The sequence below is a fragment of the Heptranchias perlo genome, chromosome 38 (assembly GCF_035084215.1).
Source record: "Heptranchias perlo isolate sHepPer1 chromosome 38, sHepPer1.hap1, whole genome shotgun sequence".
Taxonomy (NCBI): domain Eukaryota; kingdom Metazoa; phylum Chordata; class Chondrichthyes; order Hexanchiformes; family Hexanchidae; genus Heptranchias; species Heptranchias perlo.
Genome location: NC_090362.1, coordinates 9,408,532 through 9,428,163, shown reverse-complemented (window position 1 = coordinate 9,428,163; position 19,632 = coordinate 9,408,532). Strand labels below are relative to the sequence as shown.

The 19,632-nt window shown below is 46.8% G+C and overlaps 1 long non-coding RNA gene across 1 annotated transcript in view; it reads right to left on the bottom strand.

Annotated features, from left to right (window-relative positions):
* Window positions 1-731: 731 nt before the first annotated feature.
* LOC137304721 (uncharacterized) overlaps window positions 732-19,632 on the bottom strand; it is a 45,767-nt gene continuing 26,866 nt past the window's right edge. The window contains exon 3 of the long non-coding RNA XR_010958628.1: window positions 732-1,136. This is a non-coding gene — a long non-coding RNA (uncharacterized lncRNA). The remainder of the gene's footprint in view (window positions 1,137-19,632) is intronic.

Below are 19,632 nucleotides of genomic sequence, written 5' to 3'. Positions count from 1 at the left end.
TCCACTTGCCTGGATGAGTGCAGCTCCAACAACACACAAGAAGCTCGACACCATCCAAAATAAAGCAGCCCGCTTGATTGGCACCCCATCCACCACCCTAAACATTCACTCCCTTCACCACCGGTGCACAGTGGCTGCAGTGTGTACCATCCACAGGATGCACTGCAGCAACTCGCCAAGGCTTCTTCGACAGCACCTCCCAAACCCGTGACCTCTACCACCTAGAAGGACAAGAGCAACAGGCACATGGGAACAACACCACCTGCACATTCCCCTCCAAGTCACACACCATCCCGACTTGGAAATATATCACCGTTCCTTCATCGTCGCTGGGTCAAAATCCTGGAACTCCCTTCCTAACAGCACTGTGGGAGAACCTTCACCACACAGACTGCAGCAGTTTAAGAAAGTGGCTCACCACCACTTTCTCAAGGGCAATTAGGGATGGGCAATAAATGCCGGCCTCGCCAACGATGCCCACATCCCATGAACGAATAAAAAAAAAATAATCTAGGGTAATGACAGGCTGGAAAATGACTACGATTATTGACCATAATTAATATAAACACTTCAATCAGTTGCATGGTTCCCAACACTCTGCAATGATAACTGGAGGTATCTCTTCTCATTTTGCCTTCTTAATAATATGAAGCATTTTTTTTCTGGAAAAGGACCCACTTAAGCATCCTCTAATAATCATAATTAAATCTACGACACATGAGAAAAAGACAGCGATGATTTATTGATAAAGGAATAAATGAAAGGGAAGGAGATGTGTTTATCTCCTCTCAGAGAGCCACTCGCCTTCCACTTTTAGTTTCACTCTCATGCAGGGCTCTGACACCAGCCCTGTGCTCAACACTCACCCTGACGAAGGAGAAAGCCTCCGAAAGCTTGTGATTTTTCAAATAAAACTGTTGGACTATAACCTGGTGTTGTAAGATTCCTTACATTTGTCCACCCCAGTCCATCACCGGCATCTCCACCTCAAGACGATGGGCTGTGTAGCGTCAAGGCTTCAAAGTTTGTCTGGCCGCATCAGAGACAGGTAATTTAATTAAAGAACTGTCAGTAATGTCCACTTGCCAGATATGCTGATAGGATTTCTGTTTGGCAGTAATCAGCTAGAGACAGTCCTGTAAGGGAAAGCAGAAGTGTATGATACAGCATTCCCTGTAGCTGTAACATTTTAAAGAGAATCTATTTATTGAACTGGCAACCAATCATTTGGCACTCCTGGGGTCGATGACATCTTTGGGTGTTTATTAATTTGTCAATTTTAACCTGGTTGTTTTGTCGGTAACCGTTGTTGCATTCAGTTCTTATTCGATGCCTTTAATAGGCCTCCAGTGTTTGCCTATTTCATTGTGTTAGTACCTTTAGAGCAGAGCATCACCACAGCGATGTATGTTATGGACAAGCAGATGGGCTCCCAATGAACGCAAGTTCATTTTGATCCAGCATAAGATTATCCAATCTTCGAACTTAAAATCAAGGTGATAAATTACTTCAAAAACAAGCATCCACTTTTACTATAAATAATTTAGAGTTTATCCAGGATCAAATTCTAAAGTTTGGATCTTATACAATGCACTGAGCCAACCAAGTTTGGATTAGCGTGTATTACAATGTGACCTGTATTATATATTTAAATATCAGAATGTAGAATCCCTCTTTCCGACAATAATCAAAATGCAAGGATGGATTCTGCAACGGGGATTTCTGGTCCTGAAAGGCAGATCGTACTTTTCTACAGGAATCGAATGAGAATAATGTCATTGGTTACAGATCCTACATGTGATGTTAGTGGTCACTGGTCATACATGTTATGTTAGTGGTCACTGGTCCTACATGTGATGTTAGTGGTCACTGGTCCTACATGTGATGTTAATGGTCACTGGTCCTACATGTGATGTTAGTGGTCACTGGTCCTACATGTGATGTTAGTGGTCACTGGTCATACATGTGATGTTAGTGGTCACTGGTCCTACATGTGGTGTTAGTGGTCACTGGTCCTACATGTGATGTTAGTGGTCACTGGTCATACATGTGATGTTAGTGGTCACTGGTCCTACATGTGGTGTTAGTGGTCATGCTAATATTGCTCATCAATAGCTGATTGCTCATCATTTCGGACTGTTAAATACGGTGGTGGAATTGGAATTTCTGTCGCACCTTTAAGGTGTTTGAATTCTGTCGCACCTTTCACAGTCAAAGGCGTCATAGCCGATTAATTACTTTTGAAGTGTAGTCACCATTTTAATATAATGAAACATGGCAGCCAATTTGCGCACAGCAAGCTCCCACAAACAAGAATCAAATAAATGATCAAACCATCTATTTTAGTGATGTTGATTGAGAGTTAGTTATTGGCCAGGACACTGGAGCGAACTCCCCTGCTCTTCTTCGAAATTACCATGGGATCTTTTATCTCTGCCTGAGAGGCAGATGGGAGCTCAGTTTAACCTCTCATCCAGAAAACAGCACCTCCGACAGTGCAGCACTCCCTCAGTACTGCACTGTTGGGTGTCAACGTAGATTTTTTGTTGAAGTCTCTGGTGTGGGACTTGTTCCCACGACCTTCTGACTTCGAGGCAAGAGTGCTGCCCAGTGAGCCCGAAGCTGAGGCCACCAGTTCTACAGAGGGCCATTAGCTCAAGGTTCACCATGTTTTTCATTCCCACTAACAAAACTACCCTCGATGAAGAGGCACATTTGTAAAACTCATGTCTCCACTGTTTCGTTCAGGACTATCGTTAAAAATCTAGCCCAGGTTTAGAAGAGAAAGAGGAAAATATGGGCCATTGTAAGCACATTCAATTCATGGGTTTAAAATGACCATGCATTCCATGTACAACCTCACTCAACACCAGAATGTATTGAACGATTGGAAAGGATAAAGAAAGACTTGCATTTATATAGCGCCTTTCACAACCTCAGGACGTCCCAAAGCGCTTTACAGCCAAAGAAGTACTTTTTAAAGTGTAGGCACTATTGGAGTTTAGGAAACGTAGCAGCCAATTTGCACACAGCAAGATCCCACAAACAGCAACCTGATAATGACTAGATCATCTGTTTTAGTCATTACCACTTCACCCAATATCACTGACATTGGCAGCGGTGCAGTGAGATAATGTGAGGAATTTTCAGACATTGGATATATGCTCCAGAACTAGCTGCGCCTCTAGCCAAGCTGTTCCAGTACAGCCACAACACTGGCATCTACCCGACAATGTGGAAAATTGCCCAGGTATGTCCTGTCCACAAAAAGCAGGACAAATCCAATCCGGCCAATTACCGCCCCATCAGTCTACTCTCAATCATCAGCAAAGTGATGGAAGGCGTCGTCGACAGTGCTATCAAGCGGCACTTACTCACCAATAACCTGCTCACCGATGCTCAGTTTGGGTTCCACCAGGACCACTCGGCTCCAGACCAAACATGGACAAAAGAGCTGAATTCCAGAGGTGAGGTGAGAGTGACTGCCCTTGACATCAAGGCAGCATTTGACCGAGTGTGGCACCAAGGAGCCCGAGTAAAATTGAAGTCAATGGGAATCAGGGGGAGAACTCTCCAGTGGCTGGAGTCATACCTAGCACAAAGGAAGATGGTAGTGGTTGTTGGAGGCCAATCATCTCAGCCCCAGGACATTGCTGCAGGAGTTCCTCAAGGCAGTGTCCTAGGCCCAACCATCTTCAGCTGCTTCATCAGTGACCTTCCCTCCATAATAAGGTCAGAAATGGGGATGTTCGCTGATGATTGCACAGTGTTCAGTTCCATTCGCAACCCCTCAGATAATGAAGCAGTCCGAGCCCGCATGCAGCAAGACCTGGACAACATCCAGGCTTGGGCTCATAAGTGGCAAGTAACATTCGCGCCAGATAAGTGCCAGGCAATGACCATCTCCAACAAGAGAGAGTCGAACCACCTCCCCTTGACATTCAACCGCATTCCCATCGTCAAATCCCCCACCATCAACATCCTGGGGGTCACCATTGACCAGAAACTTAACTGGACCAGCCATATAAATACTGTGGCTATGAGAGCAGGTCAGAGGCTGAGTATTCTGTGGCGAGTGACTCACCTCCTGACTCCCCAAAGCCTTTCCACCATCTACAAGGCACAAGACAGGAGTGTGATGGAATACTCTCCACTTGCCTGGATGAGTGCAGCTCCAACAACACTCAAAAAGCTCGACACCATCCCAAATAAAGCAGCCCACTTGATTGGCACCCCATCCACCACCCTAAACATTCACTCCCTTCACCACCGGTGCACTGTGGTTGCAGTGTGCACCATCCACAGGATGCACTGCAGCAACTCGCCAAGGCTTCTTTGACAGCACTTCCCAAACCCGTGACCTCTACCACCAAGCAGGACAAGAGCAGAAGGCACATGGGAACAACACCACCTGCACGTTCCCCTCCAAGTCACACACCATCCCAACTTGGAAATATATCGCCGTTCCTTCATCGTCGCTGGGTCAAAATCCTGGAACTCCCTTCCTAACAGCACTGTGGGAGAACCTTCACCACATGGACTGCAGCGGTTCAAGAAGGCGGCTCACCACCACCTTCTCAAGGGCAATTAGGGATGGGCAATAAATGCCGGCCTCGCCAGCGACGCCCACATCCCATGAACGAATAAAAAAAATACATGTCCTTAGAGGTAATCGGCTGGGCTTTCACATCTACATTGGCAGCGCCCTGGATTTCAATGGGTGGCAAATCATGAACTGAAGCAGAAAACCCCAGCCAGAGTCACAATGGGGCAACACGTAAGCAAGGAACAGGATGCAACCAAGGGTGGAACCTTGGGCCTGCTGGAAGTGATTGCGCCATGGCAGGGCAGGAGATGTTGGGCCAAAAACAAGAAGAGGTGAAAAATGAAGCAGAGACATGGAGAAGGATGGAACTGTTAATCATATTGAAGGTCATGGAGGAGTCCAGGAGGACAAGGTAGAATAACACATCATGGATTCATTCAAAAGGGTGGTGTTGGTGATATTGATCAGGGTGAAAGAAAGATTTGCATTTATTTAGGATGTCCTAAAGTGTTTTAACAACAACAACTTGCATTTATATAGCACCTTTAACATAGTAGAACGCCCCAAGGCGCTTCACTGGAGCGATGATCAAACAAAATTTGACACCGAGCCACATAAGGAGATATTAGGACAGGTGACCAAAAGCTTGGACAAAGAGGTCGGTTTTAAAGAGCGTCTTAAAGGAGAAGAGAGAGGTGGAGAGGTTTAGGGAGAGACTTGCAGAGCTTAGGGTCTAGGCAGCTGAAGGCACGGCCGCCAATGGTGCAGTGATGAAAATCAGGGATGCGCAAGGGGCCAGAATTGGAGGAGCGCAGAGATCTCGGAGGGTTGTAGAGCTGGAAGAGGTTACAGAGTTAGGGAGGGGCAAGGCCATGGAGGGATTTGAAAGCAAGGATGAGATTTTTAAAATTAAGGCATTAGCCGGACCGGGAGCCAGTGAGCGGAAGATGGGAGGCCGGCCAGCCAGGAGAGCATTGGAATAGGCGAGTCTAGAGGTAACAAAGGCATTGGTGAGGGTTTCAGCAGCAGATGCAGGAACAGAGACAGACAATGTTACAGAGGTGAATAGTAGGAGACCTTGGTGATGGAGATGATATGGGGTCGGAAGCATAGACTCGGGGTTAAATTGGACACCAAAGTTGCGAACGGCCTGGTTCAGTCTCAGACAGTGACCAGGGAGATGGAATCAGTGAATGAAGTACTTTTTGAAGTGTAGCTACTGTTATATTGTAGGATTCACACACAGCAAGGACCCACAAACAGCAATGAGATAATGACCAGATAATCTGTTTTTTCAATGTTGGCATGGGATAAATATTGGCCAGGACACCAGGGAGAACTTCCCCACTCTTCTCCGAAATAGTGCCTTGGGACCTTTTACATCCATCTGAGAGGGCAGACAGGGCCTCAGTTTAACACCTCATCCGAAAGACAGCACCTCCAACAGTGCAGCACTCCCTCAGTGCAGCACTGAAGTGTCAGTCTTGATCTTTGTGTTTGAGTCTCTGGAGCGGGTCTGTGAACCCACAACCTTCTAACTCAGAGGCCATGAGTGTTACCCACTGAGCTATGGCTGAAACCAATAGTGCAGACAAGACAGAACCTGAACTGCAGGGAGTGGAGGAGAGCACAGAAATGGATAAATCCGCCCTAATCCAAAACAGATTTGTTTTTCTTTTCTGTCTGGCCTGTTATCCAAAAGCAAAGTCCCACTTGGCCTGAAAAGACAACCAAACAAAGAGAACTCAGTGTCACTCATCACAATTGATTGCCAAGAATTAAGCCCAAAATATATCTGTTGAATAAGAGATGTGGGCAAATCCCAGCAGGACAGTGAGATATTTATTTTCAGACGTAGCACCATTGTATGTTCCCTTCGCAGCAGCTTCCCAGGGGATACTGTTAATAGGAAACTGGAAGAATCTGTGGTGAGAGTCAACCTCGGCCCACTCCAGTGAACTTCTCCCCAAGGATACACTGTACATTCACAGCTAAAAGTACAGCTTCACCTTTGATCTGGCTTTGGAGTGAAGATAGATAACAGATAGCGAGCAGTGAGTTTCAAAGGCAACTTCTGCACTACATCTGAACCCAGAAAAGCATAATTGAAATACATTTTGAAACATAATGCAGCCCCGAGATTGAATTAGCCACTTTAACTTTGAAGTAAGATTGAAATCATGCCTCCAGTTCCTACCAGTGATTTGTGCACTGAATCTTTTTGTTCTAACTCAAGTTTGCTGCCTTACTGCTCTCCAGTGGGTTTGCTACAACTGAAGAAAGATTTGCATTTATATAACTCTTTTCATGACCTCAGGACGTCCCAAAGCGCTTTATAGCCAATGAAATATTATCACTGCTATAATGTAGGAAACATGGTAGCCAATTTGTGCACAGCAAGCTCCCACAAACAGCAATGAGATAATGACCCAATGATCTGTTTTTAGTGATGTCAGTTGAGAGATAAATATTGGCCAGGACACCAGGGAGAACTCCCCTGCTCATCTTCAAAATAGTGCTTTGGGATCTTTTACATCCACCTGAGAGGGCAAATGGTTTTAACATCACCTCCAACAATGCAGCACTCCCTCAGTACTGCACTGGAGTGTTAGACCTAGATTTTGTACTTAGGTCTCATTGAGTGGGACTTGAAGCCACAATCTTCTAACATCAGAGGCCAGAGTGCTACCAACTGAACCATGGCTGATACCTGTGAGGTCGAGGTACAGTAACAATTGTGACATTGAGCCTGAATATTTATGCCATCACAAGATGGTGTGTTGTATTCTGAGGGTTTTTTTCCCATTAACTTTACTGGTTTATTAATCCGTTCACCACACGCTATGTTTCAGATACTACCTGGCACAGCCTGAAACAACTGCAGTAATGATGCCATTTGGACCAGGGTGTGACAGGTCAGATATCTGCTCTATTTCGGATCATAAAAATCTTTACATTATATACTGTGTTTGTAGGAATGTGTAGCGATACCAGTGTGGTAACAGTTTAAAAATTGTCTCCCACTTTCTGGCAAAGAACATTCAACCTGTCAGTTTGGCATTGAAGGTTAAGGGAGTCGATGTGCTCTTTGTTTGTGAACCTCCTCCAGCCCTACAACCCTCCGAGATCTCTGCGCTCCTCCAATTCTGGCCTCTTGCGCATCCCCGATTTTAATCGCTCCACCATTGGCGGCCGTGCCTTCAGCTGCCTAGGCCCTAAGCTCTGGAATTCCCTCCCTAAACCTCTCCGCCTCTCTCTCCTCCTTTAAGATGCTCCTTAAAACCTACCTCTTTGACCAAGCTTTTGGTCACCTGTCCTAATATCTCCTTACATGGCTCGGTGTCAAATTTTGTCTAATAATCGCTCCTATGAAGCACCTTGGGATGTTTTACTACGTTAAAGGTGCTATATAAATGCAAATTGTTGCTTTTGTTCAGCACATTGAAGTAAGGGAGTATCTATAAATATGCATACAATGACATGAATAAAATGCAGCATTGGTAGGAGTATAATTTAGGTCACCTCAGAGATACCAAGGACTTGACAGGATACAATTCAATGCACTTCCAGCAGTTACTATATTTATAACTGAATTTACTGAGGCATGTACAAATATCCAGAAAATCCAATTTCCAAAGTTGCAGTAGGATGAGGAAGTGATTCTGCGATCTTGTGGCTGCCCCTTGTCCTGCACTCAAGCTGATCAGTGGGCATGGCCTCCAACACTGGCATGCGTAGTGTAGTGTAGGAGGAGCTGGTTGACACTTGGCAGCAGTTCTGTGGCATGGTGTAGCCCGGCAGAAGAGATAATAGCTACCTCTCGAAAGCAACCAGCCTGCAGTAATTCCAACAAAGGAGTGGGGTTGCCAACTCTGGTTGGACATAGACCTGGAGGTTTCATCACAAGACCCACCACCTCCGTCCGACCCACCCAGTCCCATCTCCGTTATTTTTACAACTAATAAACAAAAGTGTTCAAAAAATATGAAAAAAACACACCTTTTTTTTAAGGCCCCTATGATTATTTCTCCAGGGTTTGCTCACATTAGTGACCAAGAGATGAATCGTTCATTCCTCGAGGCTCCAGGATAATCCTGGAGGTTGGCAACCCTACAAAGGAGCCCTCCCCCCCCCACCCCACAATAGTGACACATTTACACGACTTTTTACACACTTTTCATACGCTGGTCATGAGTTTCCTCTGTTGTACCATCTCATTTCAAGTGGTAGTACATTGAGCGAGAGGGGAGAGTCCAGCAGGGAGCTGTTCTGATATCTCCTCACCGCTACTTCTGCGACATTTCACTGGCCGTTACATCAAAATTACAACATGGAACCAGGCCGTTCGGCCCCACCTATCCATTTGGGTTTCTATCCTCCGCAAGTAGCCTTGATCCGATGTGCTTGCTCTGTTCCCATATCCTTTATCCCCCACTTTCTTTCAACCACCAGCTTAACCTATTCTTAAATGTCCTCATGGTCTCTGCTTCAATCACTAACTCCGGTTGTTCCTAGAATAGTTCCAGAACCTTCTGAAGTGATGGCTGGATATACAGACCCAAATATGGGCGACCATATTCAAATTCTGTCTTAATGACAGGAAAATGCCTGGACTTATTCCCCATCAGGCAAATGGTACGTTGGCCTTCATTGCAAGAGGATTTGAGTACAGGAGCAGGGATGTCTTACTGCAGTTATACAGGGCCTTGGTGAGACCACATCTGGAGTATTGTGTGCAGTTTCGGTCTCCTTATCTGAGGAAGGATGTCCTTGCCTTGCAACGAAGGTTTACCAGACTGATTCCTGGGATGGCAGGACTGACGTATGAGGAGAGATTGGGTCGACTAGGCCTATATTCACTAGAGTTTAGAAAAATGAGAGGTGATCTCATCGGAACATATAAAATTCTAACAGGACTAGACAGACTAGATGCAGGGAGGATGCTCCCGATGGCTGGGGAGTCCAGAACCAGGGGTCACAGTCTCAGGATACGGGGTATGCCATTTAGAACCGAGATGAGGAGAAATGTCTTCACTCAGAGGGTGGTGAACCTATGGAATTCTCTACCAAAGAAGGCAGTGGAGGCCAAGTCATTAGATGTATTCAAGAAGGAGATAGATATATTTTTTAATGCTAAAGGGATATGGGGAAAAAGTGGGAACAGGGTACTGAGTTAGACGATCAGCCATGATCATTTTGAATGGCGGAGCAGGCCCAAAGGGCCGAATGGCCTACTCTTGCTCCTATTTTCTACATTTCTATCATTAACGCTATAGTAACGCTGGATGCCAGGATTGCTGGTATAATTTTGGTGTCTATTGTTGCTATGGGAGGAGGGGGAACGAAAGGGAGTTTTTAATAATAAACAATCCACAAACCGGGAATGATCAATCGCAGGGTAATTGACTGGACTTGGACAGCCCACCGATTGTAAACTTAAAATTGCCGACACTTCTTCAGCTACTTCCGAAAGAGCTCCACTGCTGTAGGCCAAGGCCTGCAACTGATATAGTCCGCCCTGCCCCACCTCCCTGAGAAGGGCTTCCCGGAGCCACTGAAATACCACCTGCTGCTTCAAAAAGCATCCAAATGTGCCAGGGCCCAGAAAATCCGCCAGGGTCAGCGTTGGAAGGCAAAGACGGACACAGAATTCGGGTGGGATTCCTACTGAAGAGGAATATCTAACTCAGTAACTCTTACAGCGCAGGCCGTAATCTTAAGTTAGCACTGCTTTCTTTTATATACTCACTCTCAGGATGTGGGCATCGCTGGCAAGGCCGGCGTTTATTGCCCATCCCTGGTTGCCCCTTGAGAAGGTGGTGGTGGGCCTTCTTCTTGAACCGCTGCAGTCCGTGTGGTGAAGGTACTCCCGCAACGCTATTAGGTAGGGGGTTCCAGGATTTTGACCCAGCGACGATGAAGCATTACTTCAGACAAACATAGGAACAAAGGCCATTCAGCCCCTCAAACATGTTCCACCATTCAATGAGATATAAAGGTTATGGGGATAGACCGGGAAAGTGGAGTTGAGGTAGACAATCAGCCATGATCTTATTGAATGGCAGAGCAGGCTCGAGGGGCCGAATGGCCTACTCCTGTTACTATTTCTTATGTTCTTATGAGATTATAGCTGATCTGTATCCTATCTCCATCCACCCTCCTTGGCTCCATATCCCTTAATACCCTTGGCTAGCAAAAATCTATCGATCTCAGATTTAAAATTATTAATTGAGCTAGCATCTACTGCTTTTTGTGCGAGAGAGTTCTACCACCCTTTGTGTGAAAAAGTGTTTCCTAACTTCTCTCCTGAATGGCCTGGCTCTGATTTTAAGGTTCTGTTCCCATGTCCTAGACTCTCCCACCAGCAGAAAAATAGTTTCTCTCTATCTACCCTATCAATTTCTTTCAAAATCCTAAAAACCTCAATCAAATCACCCCTTAACCTTCTATATTGCAGGGAATACAAGCCTAATTTATGTAATCTCTCCTCATAATCTAGCCTTTGGAGCCCTGGTAACATTCTGGTGAATCTGCGCTGCATTCCTTCCAAGGCCGATATATCCTTTCTATGGTGCCGTGCCCAGAACTGTACACAGTACTCCAGATGTGGTCTAACCAGGGCTTTGTACAGCTGTAACAAAACTTCCTCCCCTTTATATTCTAGATATAAAAGCTAACATTCCATTAGCCTTTTTGATTATTATTCGTACCAGACTACTACATTTTAGTGATCTGTGTACATGGACCCCTAAATCTCTATGGACCTCCACTAGCTTTCCACATATAAAAAATACTCGGATCTACTCTTTTTTGGTCCAAAATGGAGACCTCACACTCACCTGTGTTGAAATCCATCTGCCACAGTTTTTCCCTCTCACTTAATCTATCAATGTCTCTTTGTAATTTTATGCTCCTGTCTACACTATTTACTTGCCACCTATCTTTGTGTCATCGGCAAACGTAGATATATGGCTTTCTATTGTGTTATCTAAATCATTAATAAATATAGTGAATAGTTGAGGCTCCAGCACAGACCACTAGTCACTACCTTCCAATTCCAGTATCTACCCATTATCCCCACTCTCTGTCTCCTGCCGCCTCAGCAATCTCCTAACCAGGTCAATAATTTGCCTTCAATTCCTTGAGATTTAATTGCAGCTAACAGTCTCTTATGTAGAACCTTATCGAATGCCTTCTGGAAGTCCATATAAACTATATCCATAGACATTCCCCTGTCTACTACTTCCTCAAAAAATTCAATTTGTTTCGCTAGATATTACCTACCCTTTACAAATCCATGTTGGCTATCTCTAATCAGCTCAAATTTCTCTGTGCTCAGTCACTCTTTCCTTAATTATAGATTCCAATAACTTCCCCACAACAGATGTTAGACTAACAGGTCTATAATTTCCTGGTTTCTCTCACCTTTCCTAAATAATGGAGTTACATTTGCAATTTTCCAATCAAAGGGACAATTCCTGAATCGAGAGAGCTTTGGAAGATTATGGTTAAAACATCTGCAATTTCCTCACCTATTTCCTTTAAAATCCTAGGGTGGAAACCATCAGGTCCTGGGGATTTGTCAGTCTTCAGTGCCATTATTTGTTCTAATACTGTTTTCTTGCTTACGTTAACTTTGGTGAGTTCCAGTCCTCGATTCATTATTTAGTTTCCCTGGAATATCAGGTATTTTATCCTCTCCCTCTATTGTGAAGACTGACACAAAGTAATTGTTCAACAAGTCTGGCATTTCCTTATTTTCATTTGCAATATTACCCACATCTGTTTTTAAAGGGCCCTCATTACCCTTGACTGCCCTTTTCCTTCTAATCTAATATAAATTGGCCAATCAGTCTCTCGTCGTCAAGGTTAGAGTTCCAATTAAAGCTGCACAAACACTTTCTTAAGTTGTGGCTATTCAAGTAACCTTAGGCCTGTGTACTAGGTGTAATGAAGTCTTAATGTCTTCGCCCCCCCACCTCAATGAGAAAACTGCACCCCACCCCATCTCCACTTCTGCACTCAATCATCAAGTTGCCTGTTATTGGTGATGAAATCGGTCTCAAGTTACTTTTGAAGAGCAGCAGGGTTCATTCCTACAATCGTTACACAGAAATGCGAGTCCCCGTACACAAAAAGTCAGAGGCCACCCTCCACCCCACCTTTGAATATGCATAAAATTCAAAACCTCCACCTTTCCCTCTGAGTCAGACGGTTGTGGGTTCAAGGGACTTGGGCACATAATCCAGGATGACACTTCAGTGAGGGAGTGCTGCTCTGTCAGAGATGCCATCATTTGGATGAGACGTTAAACCGAGGCCCCCATCTACCCTCTCAGGCGGACGTAAAAGATCCCATGGCAATATTCAAAGAAGAGCCGGGGAGTTCTCCCCGTGGTCCTGGCCAATATTTGTCCCTCAACCAACATCTAAAATCATTATCTGATCATTATCACGTTGCTGTTTGTGGGATCTTGCTGTGCAAAAATTGGCTGCCGCGTTTCCTAAATTACAACTGAGACCACACTTCAAAAAAAGTACTTGAGTAAGCACTTTGGGACGTGCAGAGGACATGAAAGGCGTTATATAATTGCATGTCTTTCTTTCTTTCCCTGAAGCTTGAAAACTTGTAAAATTCAGCCTCAACCCTTTAAACTCCCAAAGCCCCGAGAGCAGAGATCTAAAGAAGGGGGCTCTGCCAGGCCAAATAAAAGGATCTGATTGGCTGGAATTGGCCCCTGGTTCGCATGTTGAACACGCCCACTTCAAATGGCTGCTGCAAGGCATGCTGGTTAAATTTAAAGAGCTGTGACCACTTAAAGGTAAGCGTCCAAATGTGGGGGCAATAATTTTGCTAAACGTTGAAAAGGTTGGAACTATCTTGACTGCTTATTGTAACCCTTCCAAAGGTTGTTTGGGGCAACAAAAAAAACAATTGGCTGGCATTTCCCAATGGCATAATAAATGAGGAGGCAGGAAACAAGGCAGTGGGCTAGTGATGGAGCAAAAACATCACTCGAACAGCTTGTTTGATGGCTGGCAAAGCTGATGCATGAGGGGGTGCGAAGAGGTTTCTTCTGTTTGGAACTCCAGTTAGATGCCCTGAGGTGACATGAGCGTTAACGGTGTGGGTGACTTCTTTTAGATGCCGCCATCTTTAAGGATCTCCCCGCTCTGCAGAACTCTTGGAGAGGGTTTTCTAGACAGTCGGGTCCACTGTGAAATTGGGAACAATGACTCTCATTACGTTAGCATTGGCTCCACGATCTGATGGGAGAAGATGCAAGAAAATCGCAGGAAGTATTAACCGAAAGAAAAATGAAATTTATGCGCTTAACAGCCGCGAAATAAATCAATGATTAAATTAGCTCATTAAATATTATTTGTTAACAAAAATCTAAAATAAACATCTGAAATAATTAAAAATAGTTTCCTTCTATCCCTTTAAATTGGGACTTTAAACAGTTTGGTCGGGGTTATCCCAATCAGCCGCTGTATCCTCAGTGGGAAGTTGGTGGAAATTTCGGTTACAACACCGATCGTGAGAACGCTCGCGGGAATTCCCAGCGCTTGCCTCCGACGGCCGGTTTTGAGGCGCGCCCATTCCACCGGGTGCGACCGAAGACGGAGCCCAAGCGGAAAGAAACAGCGAGAGCGGGCAGAAAAGCAACTTTACCCTCACCCGCACTCCGCCAGCGATAGAGATCTAGCATCTGGAAGGTTCATGCTAATGTACCTTGTACTAGAAAATGTACTAATGTCAGCTTAATGTACTAGGCTGTCACTCCAGGGCAGTACTGAAGGAGTGCTGCACTGTCGGAGGTGCTGTCTTTCGGATGAGACGTTAAACCGAGGCCCTGTCTGCCCTCTCAGATCCCAAGGCACTATTTCGAAGAAGAGCAGACGAGTTCTCCCCAGTGTCCTGGGCCAATATTTATCCCTCAACCAACATCTAAAATCAGATAATTTGGTCATTATCACATTGCTGTTTATGGGATCTTGCTGTGCGCATATTGGCTGCCGCATTTCGTACATTACAACAGTGACTACACTTCAAAAGTACTTCATTGGCTGTAAAGCGCTCTGGGAGGTCCTGAGATCGTCAAAGGTGCTATATAAATGCAAGTCTTTCTTGTTCTTTCAGTCTTGAGTCTTGTCAGTGCTGTTGGAAAAAGATTGCAGTTCAGAGACATCTTTTCTCACCTACAGCAATTATAAACAGAAAGCAAAAAAAAATTGCTAAGATAAAGAGTGTTCGTCATCATTGGTTCTTAATTCTTCTAGAAAAAGTCTAAGCAGCTACTTAAAGTGCAGTTGCACCCCCGTCTCGCTCACAGTCATACACCCACCAGAGTCATTTTTACAAGTTAACACTCCCGACGTGGAGTCTCGCTCGGTGGGAGAGCAGCTGATATAATCGGGGGTTAGAGGTCAATACGTCCGTTGTGTCGCTCTCCTGATTTTCTGGTTTCAAGGTGGCAGTTTTAACCTGTAAAATTTATCCTACTGCGGTCAGCAGGAAAGAAAGTGCCAATAATAATTAATTTGTTAAGCCGTTCACACGATCGTAAACAGATATCCTGACTCTTGGCAGGTGATTAAACAATAGTTGTATGGAGTACTGTTCCAATCACAAAATCTGGGCTGATAATTAACCATCCTAAGCACATGCCCTTCAGGCAAGTGTTCTACAAGTTTTACATGCCTGACCAACTCCGTTGCCTGCTCTGAATGAATAAGTGGGCTTGGTTGTCTCTATTATATTTTTCCAATAAATCCAACTCAAATGATTCAAACACAACCTCCTCTAACAGTCCCATTTACAGGCACCCACAACCCTTGCTGCCCCTCAAAGCAGAACTATCTGAATTTGATTCCACCTAGCTGACAAGGTACCTCTTTACATATAATCACGTAGAATTTATAACACAGAAACAGGCCATTCGGCCCAACAGGTCCATGCTGGTGTTTATGCTCCACAAGACCCTCCTCCAACCCTCTTCATCTCACCCTATCAGCATATCCTTCTATTCCTCTCTCCCTCATGTGTTTATCTAGTTCCCCTTAAATGTATCTATGCTATTCGCCTCAGCTACTCCATGTGGTAGCGAATTCCACATTCGAACCACTCCCTGGGTTAGGAAGTTTCTCCTGAATTCCATATTGGATTTATTAGTGACGATCTTATATTTATGACCCCTAGATTTGGATTCCCCCACAAGTGGAAACATCTTCTCTACGTCTACCCTATCAGAATCTTTCTCCAAGCTTAGTTGCATCCATGATTTGTGAAATTGCAGTAGTCCTGCATGGTGCTGTCATTGGAGGATGCTTTTGAAGCTTAGGATTGAATTTGTTGGGAAAATATTAAAATAATAGACAATTGGGGCGCTAAATTGGGCCGTGTAGCGCCCGTTGTTTCAGCGCTACACGGCCTCTCCGACATCCAAGATGGCGTCAGCTGACGACATGTGCAACATCTGGCAGTATGCAGTGCACTGCTGCATAAGGGAGGTCACAGACGCACTGCACCAGATGAGGAACAGGTTCATCACCTTCCCTCTCGACAGAGACAATCAGAACGAGCGAGCACAGGGGTTCGCTCACATTGCTGGCTTCCCCATGGTGCAGGGTGCCATGGACTGCACGCATATTGCCCTGCGTGCCCCGCACATCAACTCAGCCGTCTTCATCAACTGAAAGGGCTTCCACCCCTTCAACGTGCAGTTGGTGTGTGACCACACACATCGCATCATGGAGGTCGATGCCCGCTACCCTGGGAGCAGTCTCGATGCCTTCGTCATGCGGCAGTCCAACGTGCCAGCTATCTTTCACCCGACTCGGCAAGTCAAAGGCTGGCTACTGGGCAACAAGGACTATCCCCTCACGCCGTGGCTCATGACACCGGTCAGGAACCCATGCACACGTGCACAGCAGGCCTATAATGAGAGCCATGCTGCCACACGCAACATCGTGGAGCACACCATAGGCCTCCTGAAACAACGCTTCCGTTGCCTGGACCGGTCTGGAGGAGCCCTGCAGTATTCCCCTGAGTGGGTGGGCAGAGTCATGGTGGTCTGCTGCATGCTGCACAACCTCGCCATCATCAGGGACCAGCCTTTTCCACCAATGATTGGAGAAGACCCTGAGCCAGAGGTGGAGGAGGAGGAGGCTGAGGAGGAAGAGGCGGAGGAGCAGGAGGAGGAAGAGGCTGAGGAGGAGCAGGAGGAGGGGGCGGAGTGGGAAGAGGAGGTGGAGGAAGACACAAGGGTGCAGCAGGAACCACACGTCTTGTCTGCAAGGGCTCTGCGTGCTCGCCTGATCCGTGCCCGCTATCAATAATGTGAACTACATCCCCCAACTCACCAACAGCCCGACACTCCCCACCTTTCCCCTCCCACAAGATAATCAAATCGCCCTCCATCTGATTACACATTGGTTTCCCTCTCAGCTCATTGCATGAATAAAAACCATCACCAAATGCAAAATCAAACTCTCATTTATGGATTAATAAATGAAATTATGCAAACATAACAGAACTATTCACCCTTGTGCATTCCCTCAGTGCCTGTTGTCCGTGTGCCTTTACCTATCCTAGTGCTTCCATGAGGTGCTTCCCCAGTGGCTGGAGCATGGGTGGTGGGAAGCTGCTGGCCTTCAATGGAGGAGTGTCCAGATGGCCTTGGAGGACGATCTCGAGCAGCTCTGGGCTTGGAGGGCCCGGCTTCAGACTGCACCATCTCAGCATGGACTGCAGCAGTCTGGCCTGGCTGGCCTATAGGCAGGGGCACTGGCGGAGTGGCAGGGGTGGGAACAGGAATGCTGTCGTCCTGAGAGAAGTCAGCAGGTCCGACTGCCATGGCGCTCTCCCGGGTCGGTGCCTCAGCAATCCTGGTGATCGGCTGGGGAACGGATTGCTGGAGTGCTGTGACGCCCTGGAAGCCCCGTTCCACAGTGATCCCCAGAGCCACGATAGCAGCAGTCTGAGCTCCAAATGCAGCAGTCAGACCTTGGATGGCAGATGTTTGTGCTGCAATGGAAGCTGTGACATCAGTCATCAGACGCTGCATCATGGTAGTTTCCACAGGTGCGCTGATGGAGGTGACACCCGTTCCATGTGGGAAAGGATGGGCTCCAAGCTCTGCGCAAAACCCTGTGCTAAGTTTGAGCTGGACTCCCCCATGGCCCTTGTCATTGTGCACAGGCTTTCTGGCAGGCTTTCCAGTGCCCCAAGCATTTGTTGGTGTACGCCCATCAGCCGTCTTCTGTAGCCTGGCCCATCGAAGTCATCATCTGACTCCTCTGCAGCAGAACTAGTGAGGACCTCGCCCTCCGGTGAACTGACACCTGTGATATCCATTCCCTTCGCCCTGACTCCTGCGTACTTGTGCTCGGTGTCTCACCACGTGCAGATCCCTCCTCTCATCTAACCTCTGAAGGACGCGCAGTGTCAGTCTCTGAGCTGGTGGAAGCAAGTATCAGATCGAGTGACGGTGAGGCTTCAGTGTCCTCCTCCTCCTCCTCCTCCTCCTCGGGTGCCGCCACGTGTTCTTGGGTATCTGCAATGACAAAGGGAAACAGGTTGAGTTGTGGAGTGGGGAGAGGAGCAAGTAAGAGGTGTGTACTGGCAGCATCTGCAGCACGTGAGTCAGAAAAGATTATGGGAGGAGGGAGATGTGGAAAAGGAGAAGGATCATTAGATATGCAGAGACCCCCTTGACCGGGACCTCCAGCGCGCCACGTTGTAACGGCTGCAACGATGGCCCGCCCAATGATCCACAGCACCGTCTCCTCTAGGGGGTGGGGACATGCAGACATGCCCGTCCAGCCTCAGGTCCCTCCTGCTGGCGGGTGTTATACGCCACCTTCTCCTGCAAGACAGAGGACAGTGTGTCAGTGAGTGTCCTGCAAGGTGTGTGAGTGATGTGCCTGTCATGGTCAAATAGCTGCCAGTTTGTGTGACTTGAGTGGTGGTTGTGTGGCCTGCAAGTGTGGTACTATGCGCGGGTGAGATGCAGCATTGCGTATGGATGGCAGTGTTTGTTGGGGGTGGGTGGGTGACGGGAGGTGTCGTGCATGGAGTATTGGTGCAGTTGGTAGGCTGTGCCACTAGACACTTGTATTCACTCACCTTGACCACTCGTGTCAAATCATTAAACTTTCTCCGGCACTGCACCCGCGTGCGTGATGCAATGCTCCTAGCATTCACCTCCTGCGCCACAGCCTGCCAATGCCTGCGCAGCTGTAGTCTGGAGGGTCTCCGGCCACCCTGCGGGTACATGGCTGCCCTTCTTTGGTCCACACCTTCCACCGGGGCCTCCAGAGCATCGTCCGAGAATCTTGGTGCCCGCTCTCTTGCTGGTGCAGCTACTCGTGATGCCATTCTCCCTTCTCCTAGTTGGCTGTGTACCTGCCATTGAAAACGTGCCTGCACCTTTAAGTAGTGCAGGCTGCTGATGACGTGCGCTGTGCACGCCCCATTTCCAACTTCCTCATTCTCCGTGCAGCCTCTCAGCAGCGAGGGCTGTGCTTGCTGCACGGAGATTTCATGGTAAGTATCAGGCAGCACGAAGTTCACATGCGTAGGGTCCGTGGGCACAGGGTGGTAACGCTACCACCGCCCAGAACGGACCCTTATCCAATTTTTCCCCCTTGGTGTTAGCTGATATAATTATTTTATTTTCCCTCCCATCTATGTCTGCAGTCTTTTCATGCATTTTCTTCCAATTCTCCCTCATCCATACTCCTCCCTCCATTCCCCCCCCCCCAATACATGCCACTCTCCTGTACCCTGTGACATTTTTTTTTTTTTTTTTATTCGTTCACGGGATGTGGGCATCGCTGGCAAGGCCGGCATTTATTGCCCATCCCTAATTGCCCTCGAGAAGGTGGTGGTGAGCCGCCTTCTTGAACCGCTGCAGTCCGTGTGGTGAAGGTTCTCCCACAGTGCTGTTAGGAAGGGAGTTCCAGGATTTTGACCCAGCGACAATGAAGGAACGGCGATATATTTCCAAGTTACCACTTAACCCTCTCTGAGGGACACAGCCCGTGTATGGCCATATAAAGCAGCGTTGTGGAGAGTTTTGT